This window comes from Aedes aegypti, chromosome 1 (assembly GCF_002204515.2).
Source record: "Aedes aegypti strain LVP_AGWG chromosome 1, AaegL5.0 Primary Assembly, whole genome shotgun sequence".
In the NCBI taxonomy this organism is placed as follows: Eukaryota; Metazoa; Arthropoda; class Insecta; order Diptera; family Culicidae; genus Aedes; species Aedes aegypti.
The window spans coordinates 140,085,977-140,104,373 of record NC_035107.1 but is presented as its reverse complement, the minus strand read 5'-3'; the positions used below and the strand labels follow the sequence as shown (position 1 = coordinate 140,104,373).

The following is an 18,397-nucleotide window of genomic DNA, read 5'->3' as shown; positions in this document are numbered from 1 at the left end:
AGAACGACAGTGCGATTCCGTAGTTGATCGACGGACACGATCGTGTCAAAACGGCCCCAAAGCGACAGTGCTAATAAACTCCTAAATAAAATTTGCTTTGAAGCGATCAGCACTTTTAATTAATCAATTTCGCTTTCCGTATTGCCAGAAAACGGCTGACGACGTCTAACAAAGTCAAAAGCATCGCATTTCACAGTGCACTGCATTCAGCAGACGAATACTTTTGCAAGAAGATCGCAACTGTGCACATGTTAGTCCCGCATGTTAGTTTACAGAGAGGAATTCGAAAACGGGAGTGTAATAAATGGTCTGTTTTGCTACACTTGCACGCTTTCTGTTCTGGCGATTAGCGGCTTAATAATTATAAATAGACGTTTTACGAATATAAGGAAGACAACCATATTAAATCGAAAGACGTTACAACCTACCGTTTCGTAGTAAAACTCAGAAGAGGCAGACAAAAAATAAAAACAAACTCATGAAATTTCTCGGTACATGTGAGTGAAAAAGATAAAACAAAAACTGTTTATAGTAAAACCTATTTTTACGCGGGAATATAAATCTACATAGCGTATGAAGATTGGCGTACTTAGAGACACGGGTGAACGTAGTAGATATACGACTGGCCAATGGAGGATCGTCAGACGGTTCAGTCCTTGCAGACGAAAAAAGAACGATTTTATTTTGGTGTGGAATAAGCGAGCGTTTTGCTTCAAATTTATCGTTAATGCACTCTGCTGGTCTCTACGAGAGAAAGTAAACGTCAGTGTCCCCCTGGCTCATGGCACAGTACCAAGATGTCGTGTTTTGCGCAGGATTATTTAAATGTTGCCATATTAGATTTGCGGCCCCGATGATTTATGGGGGTACAAAAATAGTTGCATATACCATTTTCGCGTGCAATAACGGTTCAAAGAGATAGGTTTTATTCTTTTTATTCCGCTTTTTGTCAATGCGTCCTTACCGAGACCGATCCTACCTTTCAACTTAGTGTCAGTTCACTTTCACAGTTATTGACTAAGAACTGCCTATGCCAAAGTTGATATTTTTGCATTCCTCTATCCTGTGGCCTCATAGTGATTGGGAAGCATACACGGAGATTCAACTCAATTTTGGGTTGTTTTAACGCAATTCAGTAGTTGAGCCCAATTACTCAATTTTGGCTAAATTTTCAAGGTCCCCACTAGGTAGTTTGCCTTTGATTCCATTAGAAAAATATGCTAAATTTTGGGTTGATTTAACACAAAATTGAGTTCATTCAAATCGAACTTAAGAAAAGTTGCGTTAACCCAAATTTGGCTTATTGGGTATAAGTCCCCCATAGGGTAGATGCAGTTCCCTTTAATTTTGACAACATTCTTTAGGAAGTAAAACAATACCGAGAGATTTTGGGTTAAAGTATAATCGATATACTTAATTTTGGATAAACTATACTAAAAATAGGTAAAACAATCTCTGTGTGTGTGAAGCGAGTTATTTGGTGGTAGACCTGTGCGCCGATATATTTTTAATCGTCGGCGGCGCACAGTAATTCCTCTCTATACAAAAGTTATAAAAAAGTCTTGACATCGATTAATCATATTCTTATGAAGCTGTGTTATTCTGATAAACCAGATTGCACATTTTTTGGAACTTTTGATTATTATTGCATTGTTGACCCGTTTTTGGGTGATTTTTTATATACTAGAATTCTATGTTTTCAAAATGTGATATTGGCTTCGTCAAGCTATATGGCACTTGAGCCCATGGGCTAATGAATGGTTTGAAGATGGAATCTTTCAGTAGGGTCGATGTACCAATAGCCGCATAGCTAAGAACAAATATTCGTATAAAATCGAAAAATAATGCAAGCTTCATTATTTTTACAGCACCTGAAAGCTTTTTATCTTGGCTCTGTGGGAAAAATATGAAAACTACGAAAACTCATATATTTGTATTTATTATCGCTTGTGCCACTATAGGAACGCATGTGCCTGTAGTAGCACTAGCATCAAGGCGTTGGCAAAATACAAATCAAAACCGAAATTTTACAAAACTTTTATATTTTTCCTTTAAGGTATGGATCGAAAACTTTCGTTTGATGTAAAAATAAGTTCTAAATTCATCAATTAATTCGTAAAATAAAAAATAGTTTCTGTCAGTAGTGCTACTATAGGAACAATAGGTATACTATAGGCGCAAAGGAGCTCAATTTCAAACAAAATCAAGCTGTGTATCAATGGTACTAAGATAAATAGCTTCTGACCTTCATGTCAAAAAATATTTTGAAACGATTTATAGCAAAGCGGTCGTAAAAAGCCACTAGTGCGACTATAGGGGAATGTCTGCTAAGGGAACACCGACCCTACTTTATATAAGTATCTTATTAAATATACAACACATATCCTTTTTATTGGCACCCAAACAGAAGTATTCATTACACTCATTGATATACATATGTCCGTACCGTAATCCGGGGGCAAATTGATCACTGGGGTGAATTTGATCAGGTCAGTACCAAACAACATTTCCTCCCAAGGATGCTGAAAATTTCGTTGGCACCACAGACATTTAATGTTTTCTAGTTTATAGATGTCTAATCATGATTTTGAACTATTTCATTTTTAGTAGCTTCATTTTTGCATAGATATATTCACACTTTTTGGAGGTGTAAGCAATACAGTTGGAAATATTGGTGCCAAACAATCCACTGGTGCTATGCCTACATGTCAATTTTTAATGTTAAAAAGGTTGTGTAAGCTTAAGTATGAACTACTGAACTCATTTTTTGATATCATACAGCATAGCAAGTATAGTTTTTTGCACATAAAACCGTTTATTCTCAAATAATGTGCTTATTTCAAGCGAAATTGCCTACATTTAGGCAGATTTTCAAAGTTTAGGTAGCAAAAGTTGGACTGGTGGTGAATGCGACCAAGACAAAGTACATGCTAGCTGGTGGGGCCGAGCGCGACAGGGCTCGCCTAGGTAGCAGTGTCACGGGGATACGTTCGAGGTAATCGACGAGTACAAAACGCTTATAATGCCGGTAGTCCTCTACGGGCATGAAACGTGGACGATACACTTGGAGTCTTCGAACGTCGGATGCTTAGGACGATCTTTGGCGGTGTGCAGGAAAACGGTGTGTGGCGGTGAAGGATGAACCACGAGCTCGCCCAACTCTACGGCGAACCCAGTATTCAGAAGGTGGTCAAAGCTGGAAGGATACAATGGGAAGGGCATGTTGCAAGAATGCCGGATAGCAATCCTGCAAAAATGGTGTTCATTTCGGTTCCGGTCGGTACAAGAAGACGTGGAGCGCAGCGAGCTAGGTGGGCGGATCAAGTGCGTATCGATTTGGCGAGCGAGGCACAAAAGTCGGGCTCCATATGAAGGGCAGCCAAAAAAAAACTTTTTTTGAGATTTTTATGTTTTTCAACATTTTAAAATATACCTCATGTATTATATTATTATGATCCTTAATTGAAATTGACCTAAAATTTAAATTTCTATGCAAACTGGCTGAAGTCAAAAACTTGAAAAATGTTACAATAAAATAAAGTACAAAATTTATAATTTAGGAATACAATATTTCCCCAATGCTACGCACTATCTGAAAGTTTATGGCTCAACACTTTTATCGAGCATGAGGATGAAAAAAATATTTGGTTGAAGTTTTAATACTATTCAATATTACACTTTAGTAATTTTGATGATTTTTAACATGAAAAACAACTCTTGTCGCGTCATGTCGCCGCCATTTCGAATATTGCACATCAAAATGCATCCTTAGATCTTACAAAAAGCGTTTAAATTTTTTGCAGAGATTTGCTGATTTGCAAGTTAAAGCTTTTTGAATTATTCAATATTTTCATATATTTTGAAGACATTTTTCATACAAAGTTTATTTAAAATATATTTCATCACTTTTCATACACATTTTGATCAAACTCGGTCAAATACAAACAAAAAATGTGCTTTCAGCCCAGTTTGATAACATTTTAATGACAAAAAACTTTTTTCAAAAAAGTTACGTAATATGTAAATAACCCCTTCTGAAACAATAAAAACGCCAAATAACATATTAGGTTTACATATTTCATCGATTAAGGCAATAAAACTAGTTTTGGCCAAACTTCATTTTTTTTTTTCGACCATTGGGCGAGGGGCAGAACCGAGTATTGTGGCGTGAAATTGTTGATTAAGTGTTATCTGTTTAGACATTAACTAAATAAATTAAATGAATTATTCTTAAAAAATTGTTCTAGAAATAAAAAAAAAAAACTTCGGAATAACTCCAGAACCTTACGACCGGTTTCATGCTCTGTATTACATATGGAAACTAGAAACATTTTGATTCCGTTGGTGGCAATACTTTTGAAATAAAATAAGTTCTGATATTTTCTTTTTTCGAATCCTCAAAACCTATTAATAAAAATTAAAGCTATTGGATTGGATTGTTTTTATTACGATAACTTTCATTTTTGGCTGAGTTCATTTTTTTAAATGCGTTGATTTTATTTATTAATATACAAGCCGAAAATAAAAATTATTGTTTGAAACGTTAAAAGTAACTAATTATCATATATTTTTAGGTTCTTTATTAGAATCATTCTAAACATTATACGCATTTCTTATATCTAGGTGTTCTGTGTAGTAAAAAAAACTATCATCCTTATTTGGTAAAACTAAATTAAGTTTTATTAACATGATGTTAACAACATATTATATTTCATTTGCCGTAGCATTTCAAAACAGGCGAGTTGATTTAACCTGCTTATAAAAGAAACAAACGTTTTTACTTAAGTTTTCAACTAATACTGTAAAGGCAGACCCATCTGTTCCTAGTCCAATAACAACAGCATTTCTACTCATTCTAGCGTTAGTCCACTATGGATGTCAACAGCACATTTCCCATCACATCATCATGTAGGCAGTATCGAGTTCATAATTGCTCCCCGATCACGGGTCATACATACGGTTGATTCATGATACGTTCGTTACTGCCGCACATTAATCAACGGAAAATGTTCGCTCATCCATCTAAATCTAAAGTGTGTGACAACAGCCAGCAGCAGCCAGTCATAGCCTAGTATACACCAACAGAGCGTATGGTCAATGTGTAGGCGGATACGCTTTGTGAGTCGTCGCCGATCAATGCTTAGCTCATTTGCAATGTCACCCTTTCCAAGCCTGGTCCCTCTAGCAGCAGAAATACCAGTCAGTGTGGCCCACGCGTAGGTACTTAATCGTGGACACGGCTTGGGCCACGATTACTATATTCAATGAAGCAGTTGTAGCGTAACCCATATATAATTCTGACTCTACACCGCTGTGACCTGGCGCAACAGACTGTCTGACGGAGTGGGGAATGTGACTGTAGGCTGAGGTGGCCCATTTTTGTATGAAAAAAAATCAAAGTATCTTAAGTAAACTCCTAAAACTTATTCGCATGGTTTGCAAACAAATCAACTTATGAGTGGAATTATGGAAAAAAAATCCACGTGTACAGGTGAGATTCGAACCCACGACTCTTGTATGCTAGACGAGTGCTTTACAAACTAAGCCACTTGGTGACCCAATAACTCAGAAGGTTACAAGTTTCGAATTCAAATCCCAACAGTTTACGCACACCCTTCTCATGACCCACATAATTTATCCTCACTATTTTTCAAGTTTGAATGGACTTCCTGCTTAGAAAAAATATATTTTCCAGCTTTCTGTTGATTGCACTTTCTTCTCTATCAATAAGGGAATTTTCAAATCACTAACAACTGAAATTTATGGATTACAGCGCCTCCTATGGCCAAAAAATGTTACTTAAATATACATTTTTTCGTTTTTCTAATACAAATTCCAAGCTCATTGAATTTTACACCCGATTCTGTTCAAATTTTCACAGTAGCTTCTGGGGATTCAAATCTCGAATTACTTATAATCTCGCCCTGAAAACAATTGTAGATTGGTGTTACTGAGCAAACGAATGGATTTACACGTTATTCAACAATGCTACGGTGAAGTGAAAATCTTTCTCAATCTCACAGTTGTGAAAGTTTAATTTGATCCATTTAATTACTCAAAAACAACCTGCTACACACTCGGTTACCAATGGCTTTTAGAGCGAGATCATAAGTTATGTGAGAAATGATCTAATTTGAGGGGTGTAACATAGAATTTTTGCCCCATGATGACTATGGGCCACCCTTCTGTCGGTACTAACTCATCCGATTGGAAGAAGCTCGGCAGTTAAATCAAACAATGCCAATTTGGAAGCCCTACATGCTTTTGAACTTGTTTGCTTTATGGTCTTCGGGCGTAATAGGAATCGTCAAACCTGCTCAATCAAAGTATGGGCTTTGGAGTTGTGTTTTACGTAGCAATTTCCGCAGCATGGATTCCCTATCGAAGGTACCGTTTATTGTTTCGTTTGATAGGATTCTGCCACGGTTCCTATCATTGCAGGCTTGATCAGCCATACCCATTTCCGAGAAATTTTAGTTAATTTTAGATACATTGGTGTATCGGGGATTCATCACGCTTCAAATGGATCATTCAGGTCTACTTTTCTCGTAGAACTATCGATTGACATTAGACATGCCATCAAAATCAATTTTCTATAATCTCGAATCGAAAATTGCTGAAGAGTTGAGGGAACTACTTTATCTTAATTAAATTTGTTCATTGATTCCACTGAAGCTATCGATGGATTGTCCGTGCACTTATTAGCAAGTGTCCTACAAGATATGTGTATGTCGTTAGTTAAGTTAAATTATCATCTACATAAAGGGCGAACATGAAATTATTGCGACACCGAAAATGTCATGCCAATTTTCTTATAATGTTTAGAATCAAACCAAAATCTTAAGGTCTTCTTGCTCTTCCGAAGTTCCCGGTTCATTATTGCCCAGTACTGCTCCACCGGGCGCAGCTCCGAACAGTTTGGCGGATTCATGTCCTTTGGAACAAAATGGACAGAATTGGCCTCATACCAGAACACTTTTAGAAAAGTGGCATGCTGCCAAATCTGGCCAAAATAGCGGAGCTTCGTCGTGCTCCTCAGTCTGCAAGAGCAGATATTTGGAGGCGAACTTCGACACTTTCTTCTTCATAAATTTGTCGTCCACATCGAACTTGCTACTGCCGGTGAAAAACTCCAACCCCGGAATTTGCTTAAAATCGGCTTTTATATAAGTTTCGTAGTCCACAGCAGCCATATTTTTCAGCATCTTCTCGTAGCGGAAGCTCCCGAGTTTTAGCCGTCGATTATTGCCGCTCATCGCGGTTTGGGAAGTTCTGTACCTTGTATGTATGTAGTCCAGCTCTCTTCGTTGCATTCTGGACATAGCTCTGCGACATGCCGATCTTTTTAGCCAAATCACGGCTTGAGACGTTGGGATTTGCTTTAGTCATCCGCTTCACCTTTCTCTCCGTCTTTTTGTTCTCCGGTCCCGGTTTTCTTCCAGTTCCTTTGCCGTGGTCCAACGTCAACCGCTCCTGGAACCGCTTCAACACTCTGGAGACGGTTGAATGGTGAATGTTCAATATTTTTCCCAACTGCCGGTGCGACAGGTCAAGAAATTCCAGGTGTTTGGAAATAATTTGTACTCTCGACTCGCGTTGGTTCACCTCCATTTTCGTTGAATCGAAAAACACGACTTCGAGTTTGACAAAAAAGTTCAATAAAAAATGTGTTTCTTCTTGCAAACATGTTCATTAGTCTTAAAACCATCTACAAATATCATATTTCATCGCTTGAAAAGGAGCTGCGTTGTGCCAAAAAGCATACCAGCAAAAACTAGCATATGCCTTTGGCTCAATAACTTAAGATAGACTGCTTATTTCGGGAACCTTTAAGTGTGTGTTAATTTAGAATAGTGTTTGGATCCATTGTTGTAAGAATTTGGAAAGTCGCTGCACCAAGTGATATATGCATTATAAAAGTTAGAATTTGGATTTCTATGAATTTGTTTATCGAATAAACGCTTCAAATTTAGTTTAACAAGGCAGTAGTGCGTGGTCTTTTGATTTGGTTGCATGTTCACGTTGTTCAAGAGCGGAAAAAAGAGTTCAAGTGCGGAAAAAAGTAGTGCGCGGTTTTTTGGTTCGTTTGCATAAATCAAGACCGTGTTCGGTTCGCGTTGTTCGAGAGCGGAAAAAAGGATCGTCAGTAGTGCGTGGTCTTTTGATTCGGTTGCATGTTCCGGAGGGAAGAGCGTGTTCGGTTACACCTTTCTGTTTTCGTTATTGCTAAAATAGCCTTTAAATAGTTCAACATTATGAATGTCGACGTAAGACATTTTTTTCGTTCCAACGTAACGTTTTTTTTTATTTCAAACATACTTTGAATGGTTCGTCATGACATGTGTCGATAATACTCTTGTTTATATTTCATACAAATTTTAAAATACACAAGCCTTTCTGTTTTCGTCATTACTAAAAATAACCTTTGAATAGTTCGATATTATGAATGTCGACTTTTTTATAATCTCTTTCAATATATTTTTACCGCGATACAAATATGCAAAACTAGTTTTAAGTAAGAGTCGTATTTTCCCTCCTTATCCATGGATAGCTGCACCAACCATAGGTGACTCCCAGATCTTTTTCCTCCCTCACTAACCACACCTTCCCCGTGATGATTGTGGAGATGCAGAGGTATTCTCGATCTCTAGAAGCAGCAATCATTACACAATAACGATCCTTCCCCTTCCTAACTGACTGTAAGGACTTGGCCGGTGCCGTTATTGATCAATAATATGAGAGCTGCTAAAATTGCACTTTGAGAATATGTGGAAAATCCCATTCCTTATTCATTTGGATCGAAGTGCAATTCTTATCTTCTTCTTTCTGGCGTTACGTCCCCACTGGGACAGAGCCTGCTTCTCAGCTTAGTGTTCTTATGAGCACTTCCACAGTTATTAACTGAGAGCTTATTATGCCATGACCATTTTTGCATGCGTATATCGTGTGGCAGGTACGAAGATACTCTATGCCCTGGGAAGTCGAGAAAATTTCCAACCCGAAAAGATCCTCGACTGGTGGTATTCGTACCCACGACCCTCAGCTTGGTCTTGCTGAATAGCTGCGCGTTTACCGCTACGGCTATCTGGGTCCCCTTCGCAATTCTTATCAGTTCGGATCAATCACAAAGTAGCAACCATTGACATGTACAATCAGTTCATGCTATGCTAAACGCTTCAAATTTGGTTTAACATGTAAAAATAAGGGGTTTCTTAGTAATTTTAGTTGTTCATGTTTTGAGTGTAATCAAAATAGTATTTTTTATCAAAGACATGTTCAACGGACTTTAGGAAAAATTGCTTAAGTGGTTGCAAGATCATGGTCTTTTGTCTTATGAAATTTTCATTGAAAAGATTTCATTAAAAATTTTAGGACCCTATTGAAACAAAGAAGTTTTTTGTATCATTTTAGTAAAAGAAATTTTGAGTGTATCCAAAACTAACTATTTATACCCCAACATATTCACAAGATTTCTACAAAAAAAAATTCACGCCGCAAAAACTACATGCCATTGCTTTGAACATTGTGTTACAGGCAAACAGGATGGAAATTTAGAAAATTTTGGATTTCTCGTAGGTTTTTAATAAAAGAAATTTTGAGTTTAATCCAAGAAAATCTGCTCAAACGTGTTCACTGGACTCATTTTATATATTTTTTGCCGAAAAACTACATGCTATCACTTTGAAATTCGATTTATATGCAAACAGGGTAAAAAAACTAGGAATTCTTGAAGTATTTCAAGTAAAATAAATTTTGAGTGAAATTTCGAACTTCAATTACTAATCATTAATGTTGTCTGGGCTACTGAAATAAAATTATAATTGAAAAAACACATGTCATTGCTTAATTTTTCGGTTCATTGGAAAACAGTAGGAAAAGAAGGTATTTCTTAGTTCTTTTAAGTAATATAAATTTTGAGTTAAATCAATGATTTATAGTCCTACTCAAACATGTTCACTGCACTTACACGAGCAAATTTATATCGAGAAAAATGTTAAAAATGACCCATTGAACAAAATTGTAGGAGATGTTTTGAAATAGAACGATCATAATAAAAGAATTCAGATCAGTTACAAGTAATTTAGATCAAAGCCAAAGGAATCAAAACGTAGTGCAACCTATTTTAAAATATTTTGTTGGAGATTCCAACATGACATGGAATGCGTAAAAGAAAATTTACTCAGCCGTTGCCGAGATATAGCTACAGATATTGTTGATCCCGGTGCTTCGCGTTACATTTTTGATCGTGAGGCTCCTAGGGTTAACCCTCTTATACCCAACCCCGCCTTTAGACGGGGTACACTTTGGAATTTTGTGTATTTTTTCGTAGCTGACGAATTCCATCTCATTCTGGAATAATTTAAAAATCGTGCTTGATAGTCTTCGATTTGGAGTAAATTTTGCACATGTTTTTGGTATGGTAGAATAAGTGTTTTCCATAGAAAAATTGATCATGGTACTATTTATATTTTTTTACGAACAACCTATGACAGAAGAAGAGCTTGGTGGTATTAAAATAATTTCAAACCTGTTTTTCCGTTAATTACACGGAAAATAAAAAAACATCCGGGAAAAAAATAAAAATGGAATATTTTTAAAAGTACTGTAAAAACTTCAATTTTTATTATCGCTAAAAATCAGTAACTAGAAGAGGTTCAAGAAAAAATGAAAAAGCATAATGATGTTCAAAAATAAACGTTTAAAAAAAATCATAGATTTGCAAATAAAAATAAATCGTTGTCCAAAATGTAATTAGAACGATTTTAGATAACTGAAAATGATATTTAGATCAACAATAAAAATTTGGGTATAAGAGGGTTAAGCGAGTACAGCTAGCGTATTCCAATACCACTGATCGAGGATCTCTCTGTGATAGGAATCACACGAAATACGAGTGCACAAATGGTCAACTGCCAAAGAAATGGTTAATGCTCATAAGAACACTAAGTTCTAATAAGAACACTTGGTAATAACACTGGAATTGCTCAAACTATGAGCATTAATACAAATACAAATTCAATGAAATATAATTATTCAGCAAAAAGTTTCATGAGTCATCGATCCCTTCAAAATTGATTCATAAAGTATTGACTGTATAATTCACAACATACTCAAAGCTACCGCTGGATCTTCAGATTTCAACATCCTTGATACGGTCGTGCAACTTGTTCTGGTATTTGACTTTCATGTTTCTCGTCACTTGTCATTCCATGTGCATACGAAATGCGCGTCTAAGCTTCACGAGAGTGAGAGATCAAAATACTATCGTCATTAATTCTATTGAACGAAGCGCGTGTGCACGGCGTAAATAGTCGATCTAAATCTCTAATGGAATATTCAGATTGAGGAATTGATCATGCACGCTGAGGGTTTCTTGGATAATGCTAAATCGCTACATATATTTTCGGGGTCTTCCTCAGCCTTGCGGTGACATCTGCAGATGTTCTTTTTGAAATGGAAATTTCCCTGGGCAAAGAGTATCATTGTACCTGCCACATGATATAGAAATGCACATATGTAAAATTCGACTAAGAAAAATCTCAGGTGGAAGTGGAAGGTTCCGGTGTGAAAGTGCTCATAAAGATAGAACACTGAGCCACAGACAAGCAGACATGATACTCGGATTTATTTCATAGTACAGCAAAATAGCACTCAATTCTAACGTTTAGTAGTGTGCCATATGCTCACTCGTAGCTCTCGTAACGCTTTTGTTCGAATTTGACGCTTGCGCACTACCGCAACCTACACGAAGAAATCAGACTACCCAAAAAATAAGTTCTTTTAAATCAAATTGGTTGTAGTATATAAGAAGGTTCGATACTACCACCGTTTATGTTCTTAGAATCTCATTCAATCTGATTTCAATAACAAGATTGGGAAGTCAGCTTTGCTTTGAAGCAAAATACCAAAATCATGACTATTGCTATATTCGGCCACACCGTTTCTTGGAATAGCGACAGTAAATGTTCAATGTGGTTGATTGGTTGATTGGTTTATTGCAACCTTGTACTTAAGCATCTAAGGAAAAAATAGTTTCTTGCTTAACATTTATCATATTTTCTCTTCCATTTCCTTTTTTTTTTTGAAGAATATTGAAACTTGTTCTTTTTTTTCTTCTTTCGTTTTTGAGTCCAATCATCGCCTAACAGCATCTTTGTGTTACATCTAATCTTACTTATTTTCACTATGTTTTCGCTGCCCATCACCCTGGACTTGGAAATAGTATGCATTTTAAGGGAACCCCGGCTACCCAGCACTTGATCACGTTTGAATCCAGTGCGAGCTGTTTACGCTATGCATTTTATACAAACAAACAATTCGTACAATTGCCGCGTTGCTCGCCGCCTATGGCGGAAGGCGAAGATCTTTTCTGAATTTTCGAATTCTTTGGCCGAGCACCATCACGCACTTATCTCTGATGGCTGCGGTTGGTTATCCGAAAATATCTGTATGCAAATGACGTTTTGCCTGCAACTTCCAGGTATAGAAAACGCTCGGGCTTTGTATTGTTTGAATAAATTATAGATTAATGATTTTTAACCGTACCGTCGTCGGGTTTTATGTGCTTGCAATTGTTGATGGTGCGTTGACGGGCGCACACACAAGAAACAAAAAAGGCAGTAGAGTAAGATGGGGCAAATGTTCAATTTATAGCAAATGTTATAATAGTTATGGTGATTCGAATGTTATTCAAGTGAATGATTTTTACTGCAAATAACATATAAATCGATTTAGATTTAAAAAACTTATAATGATTCGTAATTTTTGGACGTAGAAATTGTAATTTGTAGTCGAATCGGAACAGGTAAGAATTGCACTTCGAATAAGGGATGGGACTTTCCAGTTACTCCCAAAGTGCACATTTTAACAGCTCTCATATCATTGATCAATAACGACGCCGGCCAAGTTGGGATGGGGATGGAATGATATTGTGTAAAGATTGATGCTTCTAGAGACCCAGAATACCTCTGCATCTTCACAATAACCACGGAAAGTAAGGCTGGAAAAAGATCTGGTAGTCTTTCCTCGACATTCATAATGTTGAACTATTCAAAAGTTATTTTTAATTATCACAAAATAAATAAAGGCTTGAGTAAATTGAATATATAAAAAATAGGAATTGATGTTTATGCCAACACTTGTAGTGTAAAACCCTCAATAGTTTGTTTGAAAATTACAAAAACGTGTCGTTGTCACGAAAAAAATGTGTTATCATAAGCATGAAACGAGCTCACCAGTAATCCATGCTTGACTGAACACGAATATCTTTTAGCACTCCACACACTACTTGTTACATTAGAACATGTGTTCAAAAAAGGGATACTGTGTCACCTAATTTTATCAAATGCTTCATGAGAAATTCGGAAGAACAACATGTTTTTACACAATTAAGATTAATTACCTACGTAATAAAAAAACCAAAAACAAAAACATGTTTACTTGAGAGCCTTGAAGGAATCTTGTCTTATTATGTTTCCCCTGTAGCGTTATAGCATCATTAAGAATAAAGGATCAAGTTTCCCCAGTCTACCCTACGGCTCTAAGCTCCTCATTTGATTGGGGAGATTCGAGGAAGCAAGGTGGTGCTGGTGGATGTCCACACCCACACTGGTCAACTGCCGGGCACACTCGGTAATTGGCAGGATACTGAGTGAAGCTAATTAGAGGAATGGAACGAGCTCTGACTCCAAGATATTTCGATCCCAATTTGTGGCCATCTATCGGGTGATGAATATTCAAAGAGGTGTTGTTTTTTTTTCGTACGGCGAACGATAGCAGATCTTAGACGCCAAACGTCGTCGTCGTGGTACATGTCTTGTACTAAACACCTGAGTGGGTTGATTAGATTTACCACATCCAGTGTAAATGCGTGATTAGTAATTAAATCGCAAGTGTAGAGTAAAAACCTTAACAGTTAGTTCGATGACATATATTTATGGGTGATATTCGATTCAGGTATTCCTCGATAAGAAGGGTTTGCGATGAAGCATCGCATTGAATAAAAACGATAAATTGAGATACGCTAAGTTTTGTGGGCATCGTAGCCGTGCGGTTAGTGTCACCGAAGCATTTAGCCGCATCGTGCTAAGGAGTGTGGGTTCGATTCCCGCTCCAGGCCGAAAACTTTTCGAGAGGAGTGTTTTCCGACTGTGCCACTGGGCGTTGCATGCTAGTCCGTTGTCTAGTGTGGTGCTTCCTTCAAAGGGCAAATAGCTGACTGGAAGCATTAACGTGTAGTGTCTTTTTTCTGCAACACATCCAAGTTGGATGTTTGTCCTTTTGACTTACCTTTATTGGTACGGATATATCTGCAAAAATGAAACAAATATCGAAAATTAATAAATTTTATGCAATACGTGGAAATTTAATTTATTAACATTAATTAACGACAAGAATTCAGTAGTTTTTTTTTTTTCAATTTCAATTTAAGCAGAAATTATTCAAAAAACGTTTAGAAGTTTTACCAAAACATTAGAAATATGATATAAACTGGATATTGATATGAAGTGATTCATAGAGCAATCTGTAAAGGAATCCCTTATAAAAATGAGGTATTCCTGGAGTAGTTTTTAAAAACAAAAGTTCAAGAATTTATTTATGGAAGAACCATTGAATTAACATTCAGCAAAATAGATGGAATATTTGTTGAACCCAAAAAAACCTGTTGGAATTTCTTGAGAATATTTTTTTTTTGAGAAGTTCAAAAATAAATTGTTAAATTCTTTAGTAAATCTGTTGAAAATTATTATATAAAAAATTACAATTTAATTTGAAAATTATAAATTGAAATCCCCAGAAAAATCACTACTGTTCAATTGAAATAAATCTTTGGAAAATACTTGGTCTCTGGTGTAATTTTCGGAAGAGTCAAAGGAAAACATCCCAGGGAAAATAATACTTAATATAATTCTACGAAGAAATTCCTGAACAAATTGCTCAGGAAATTTTTGAGTATATTTGTGGAAGATTTTATGAAACTCTTTCTTAAAGAAATTTTGATATATTATTTTAGTAAAAGCATCATGAAGGAATGCGGAGAACAATATCAATTTGATTTTTATAAAAAAATTTCATGAAAAGAATTATGTGAAAAAATCCTTTGAAAAATGGCTAACAATAGTTTCCCGATTGTATCTTTTATAATTGATTTTTAAAAATCTTTTAGGATATGAGGAGGAATCCTTAGAGTAACCTTGAAGAATCGAAAAGTGTTTTTTTTTTTGCAAGAAGTCCTGGATAATTATTGCTGTGAACTTTTCAAACGATTCTTGAGAATTTCTGAAAGGTTTCCTGAAAGATTTTTTGGAAGAATCTGACGAGAAATTTTAGAAAGAACCTCAAAGGAAAAGATGGAAAAAATTGCACTCTCTGAAGAATTTGTGAAAAGAATCCTAGTTTGGCGATCTTGTAGACAATTTGGTGAGACTCAAGCTGGAAGGATACGATGGGCGGAGCACGTTGTGAGAATGCCGAACGAAAACCAAAACGAAGGCATTTAAGTGAAATGTAGCACTTAGTTAACAAGTGTGGAAGTGCTCATAATTACAAGCTGAGAGGCAGGCTCTGTCCCAGTTAGAATGTAGAGTAAAGTGGGGCAAAAGTTCGAGTGGGGCAAGAGTTTCTTTTTAAGATTTCTAGCTCAAATCAAATTAAAACTTAGAAATGTCATGGTGGTTCGAATGCTATTCAAGTAAGAGACTTTCACTCCAAATATCATAAAAATCGATTGAGATTTGGAAATGTTATGGCTATTTGTTGTTTTTCGACGGAAATATTGTAATATTTGGTCAAACTTTCGATGCATGGAACCAAATGAAGTTAAAATCTTTTTCAATATTTTATGTAAGGGCGTTTCTAGGCCTATCATAAGGATGCTTTGACGTGGATTAGATTTTCCATAAATAGTTGGAATCAATTTTTAGCCCATAGCGGGGCAAAAGTTCGAATCTGCGGGGCAAAAGTTCGACCCATGTATAAACCCACGGAATTTTTTTCAAATTTCCTGAAATCTACATATTATCTTCAAATTTAACGAAATTTGCCTGATCGTACAAAAAATGTCACAAAAATTTTACATTTCCCTTAGTTTTGCGAAAAACTGCTATTTTTTGGGTGTATTACAATTAAACCTGTTTTGGGCATTTTTTGATGAAAATTTAGTGTGTATTTTTCGGCAAACATAAGTTTACGGCTGGTAGAAAGTATGCCTGGCATAAAAGTATTGATATTTTGTGTTTTAGCCAACGAACTTTTGCCGTACACTAGATTCGAACTTTTGCCCCACCGGTGGGGCAAAAGTTCGAATAAGACAATCAATTTTGAAACTGTTATAACTAAAAATGGGTAAATATTTTGACACAAGTTTGTTCAGCAAAGTCATAGCCAATATGATGAAGGTTCGCTGTATGGTATTTGTTTTGTTTCATCTGCTATTATTTTCCTGGAAACTTTGATTATACCACTAAGGTCGAACTTTTGCCCCACCTTACTCTAACGTTAGAAAGACGAAGAACTGAAGGTCCAAGTCCTAAATCGTATTGCACATAACACGAGAATTCATCCCTTCAAACACTTATAGCTCCAAAACCACACCCAACCCCACTCACTACAGGAAGACTACGATCATCAAAATTCAATGGCCTGTTCGATCAGACCATGAAACGGCTCCACAGTCTGACGTGAAACCATAAAACATGTGTGTTGATTCGAAACGTCTTTATAAATACACTTTGCTCAATGCATTACAGGCCATTAAAACCATCTAATTGTCACGCATGATCGGCAATTGATATGGACCCATCAAAACTCAAAACCAGATTGATTAGCGCAAGACTAAACATCGAGAGTTGATCTAATTTGATATTCAATCCGGGCCCGATCGTTTACCCGCGTTGTTGACTTGAACACGGCACGTAAACTCCCACACAGCGATTCAAAGGTCTAATAGTCGACCAACTTGTTGATCAGTTGGTTGAAGCAGTGGTTTTCAATCGGTGGTCCGGTGGTTTTCTCAGGTGGTTCGCAAAACCATTGCAAAATATTAGTTTTACTTAATTGATAATCAAATTTCAGATGATAATGTCTTCTCAGCATACACGAAACAGTTCGCAGATTTTTTTTATTAACGTATGGCTGACATTTTAGCAAAATTTTGATTAGATGCTTGGTCGTTATTTTGCCTGGCATTAAAAGATTCGACGACTCCGGTGAGATTTGTGAAATGTTTGCGGTAAATTTCTTGATGGACTCATTTTTTTTTTTCAAATAAGCTAAAAATTTCTCTTAGACAATGGACACATCCCAATTTTTTTTTAATCTCCATTTAGGATATTTTAGCCGTGGGCTAGTTCATCTCGGGACGAACGATTTTACTTTCCTTCCGAATGTAGTCGTCACTATAACCTTTTCGCCATAAGTGACTATCTCGGGGACGGGATTTGATCCCAAGTCCCCGACAAATCATAGATTTCCCTAAGTTTTACATAGGGTTTTCGTAAACTCCTGAAGAAACATTTTGATGGGCCGTGTGATACTTGTCGAATCTCAAAGGGGGTCGTGGCTCCAAAAAAGCTGGAAACCCCTGGGTTAGATGGTATGTGAACTCTGCGCCAGCTCGGTGTTTGTGAATCTCCATGTGTAATTTACCTACCTACAATCCGGGGCCAGTCAGATAGAGAAAGAGATAATTAGCGATTCTAACGGCCGGCCGTAGAGTAAAATCACATCAACCGACGACGACCGGCGGCTTTGTCTGATTAGCGGCCATTGCTGCCGGAGCTTCGGGAAGGGTGCATGCCGGACGCGACGAGGCGTCTGTTGTTAAACGAGCACATGCACATTTAAAAACTATAAACTGTCTGGTAAACAGTTTCTTCTGTTTACTGCCTTGCTCCTATACCCGCGCGGGACGATTACAGAAGTTGTCTCTCCAAAACGTATGAAGTTCTGTGGATTTATTTAGTTTATTACCCAATTGAAAAGTTCGACTTTAGTTGCGGAGAAAGTTTTTTTTCAGTGCATTTTTTGGATTTAAACAAAACAAAACGTCATGACACCCCTCCTGGGTAAATAGCATTATTGAGACAATGTCTTATGAAGTTTTACTTCTGATTAAAGTCAGAAGATATCCATAGACCAACAAAAAGTTGCGGATAAAAGTGACTTATCAGTAGTCATTGACACTTCTTCTTCTTTTTGGCATTACATCCGCACTGAGACAAACCCTGCTTTTCAGCTTAGTGTTCAATGAGCACTTCCACAGTTTTTAACTGAGAGTTTTAATTGCCAAAGTTGCCATTTTCGCATTCGTATATAGTGTGGCAGGTACGATGATACTTTATGCCCTGAAAAGTCGAAAAGTCGAAAAGATTCTAGACCGACCGGGAATCGAACCCAG

The 18,397-nt window shown here is 36.7% G+C and overlaps 1 protein-coding gene across 5 annotated transcripts in view; it reads right to left on the bottom strand.

The window, feature by feature from the left end:
- Window positions 1-18,397, bottom strand: part of LOC5580105 (ataxin-1) — a 126,768-nt gene that overhangs the window by 57,380 nt on the left and 50,991 nt on the right. For 3 of the 5 annotated variants that reach the window (XM_021848737.1, XM_021848729.1, XM_021848752.1), the window contains one exon: window positions 14,290-14,309. The exons of the other annotated variants lie outside the window; for them this stretch is intronic. The gene's annotated coding sequence lies outside the window, so the exon portion shown is untranslated. The remainder of the gene's footprint in view (window positions 1-14,289; window positions 14,310-18,397) is intronic. 5 annotated transcript variants of the gene reach the window in all.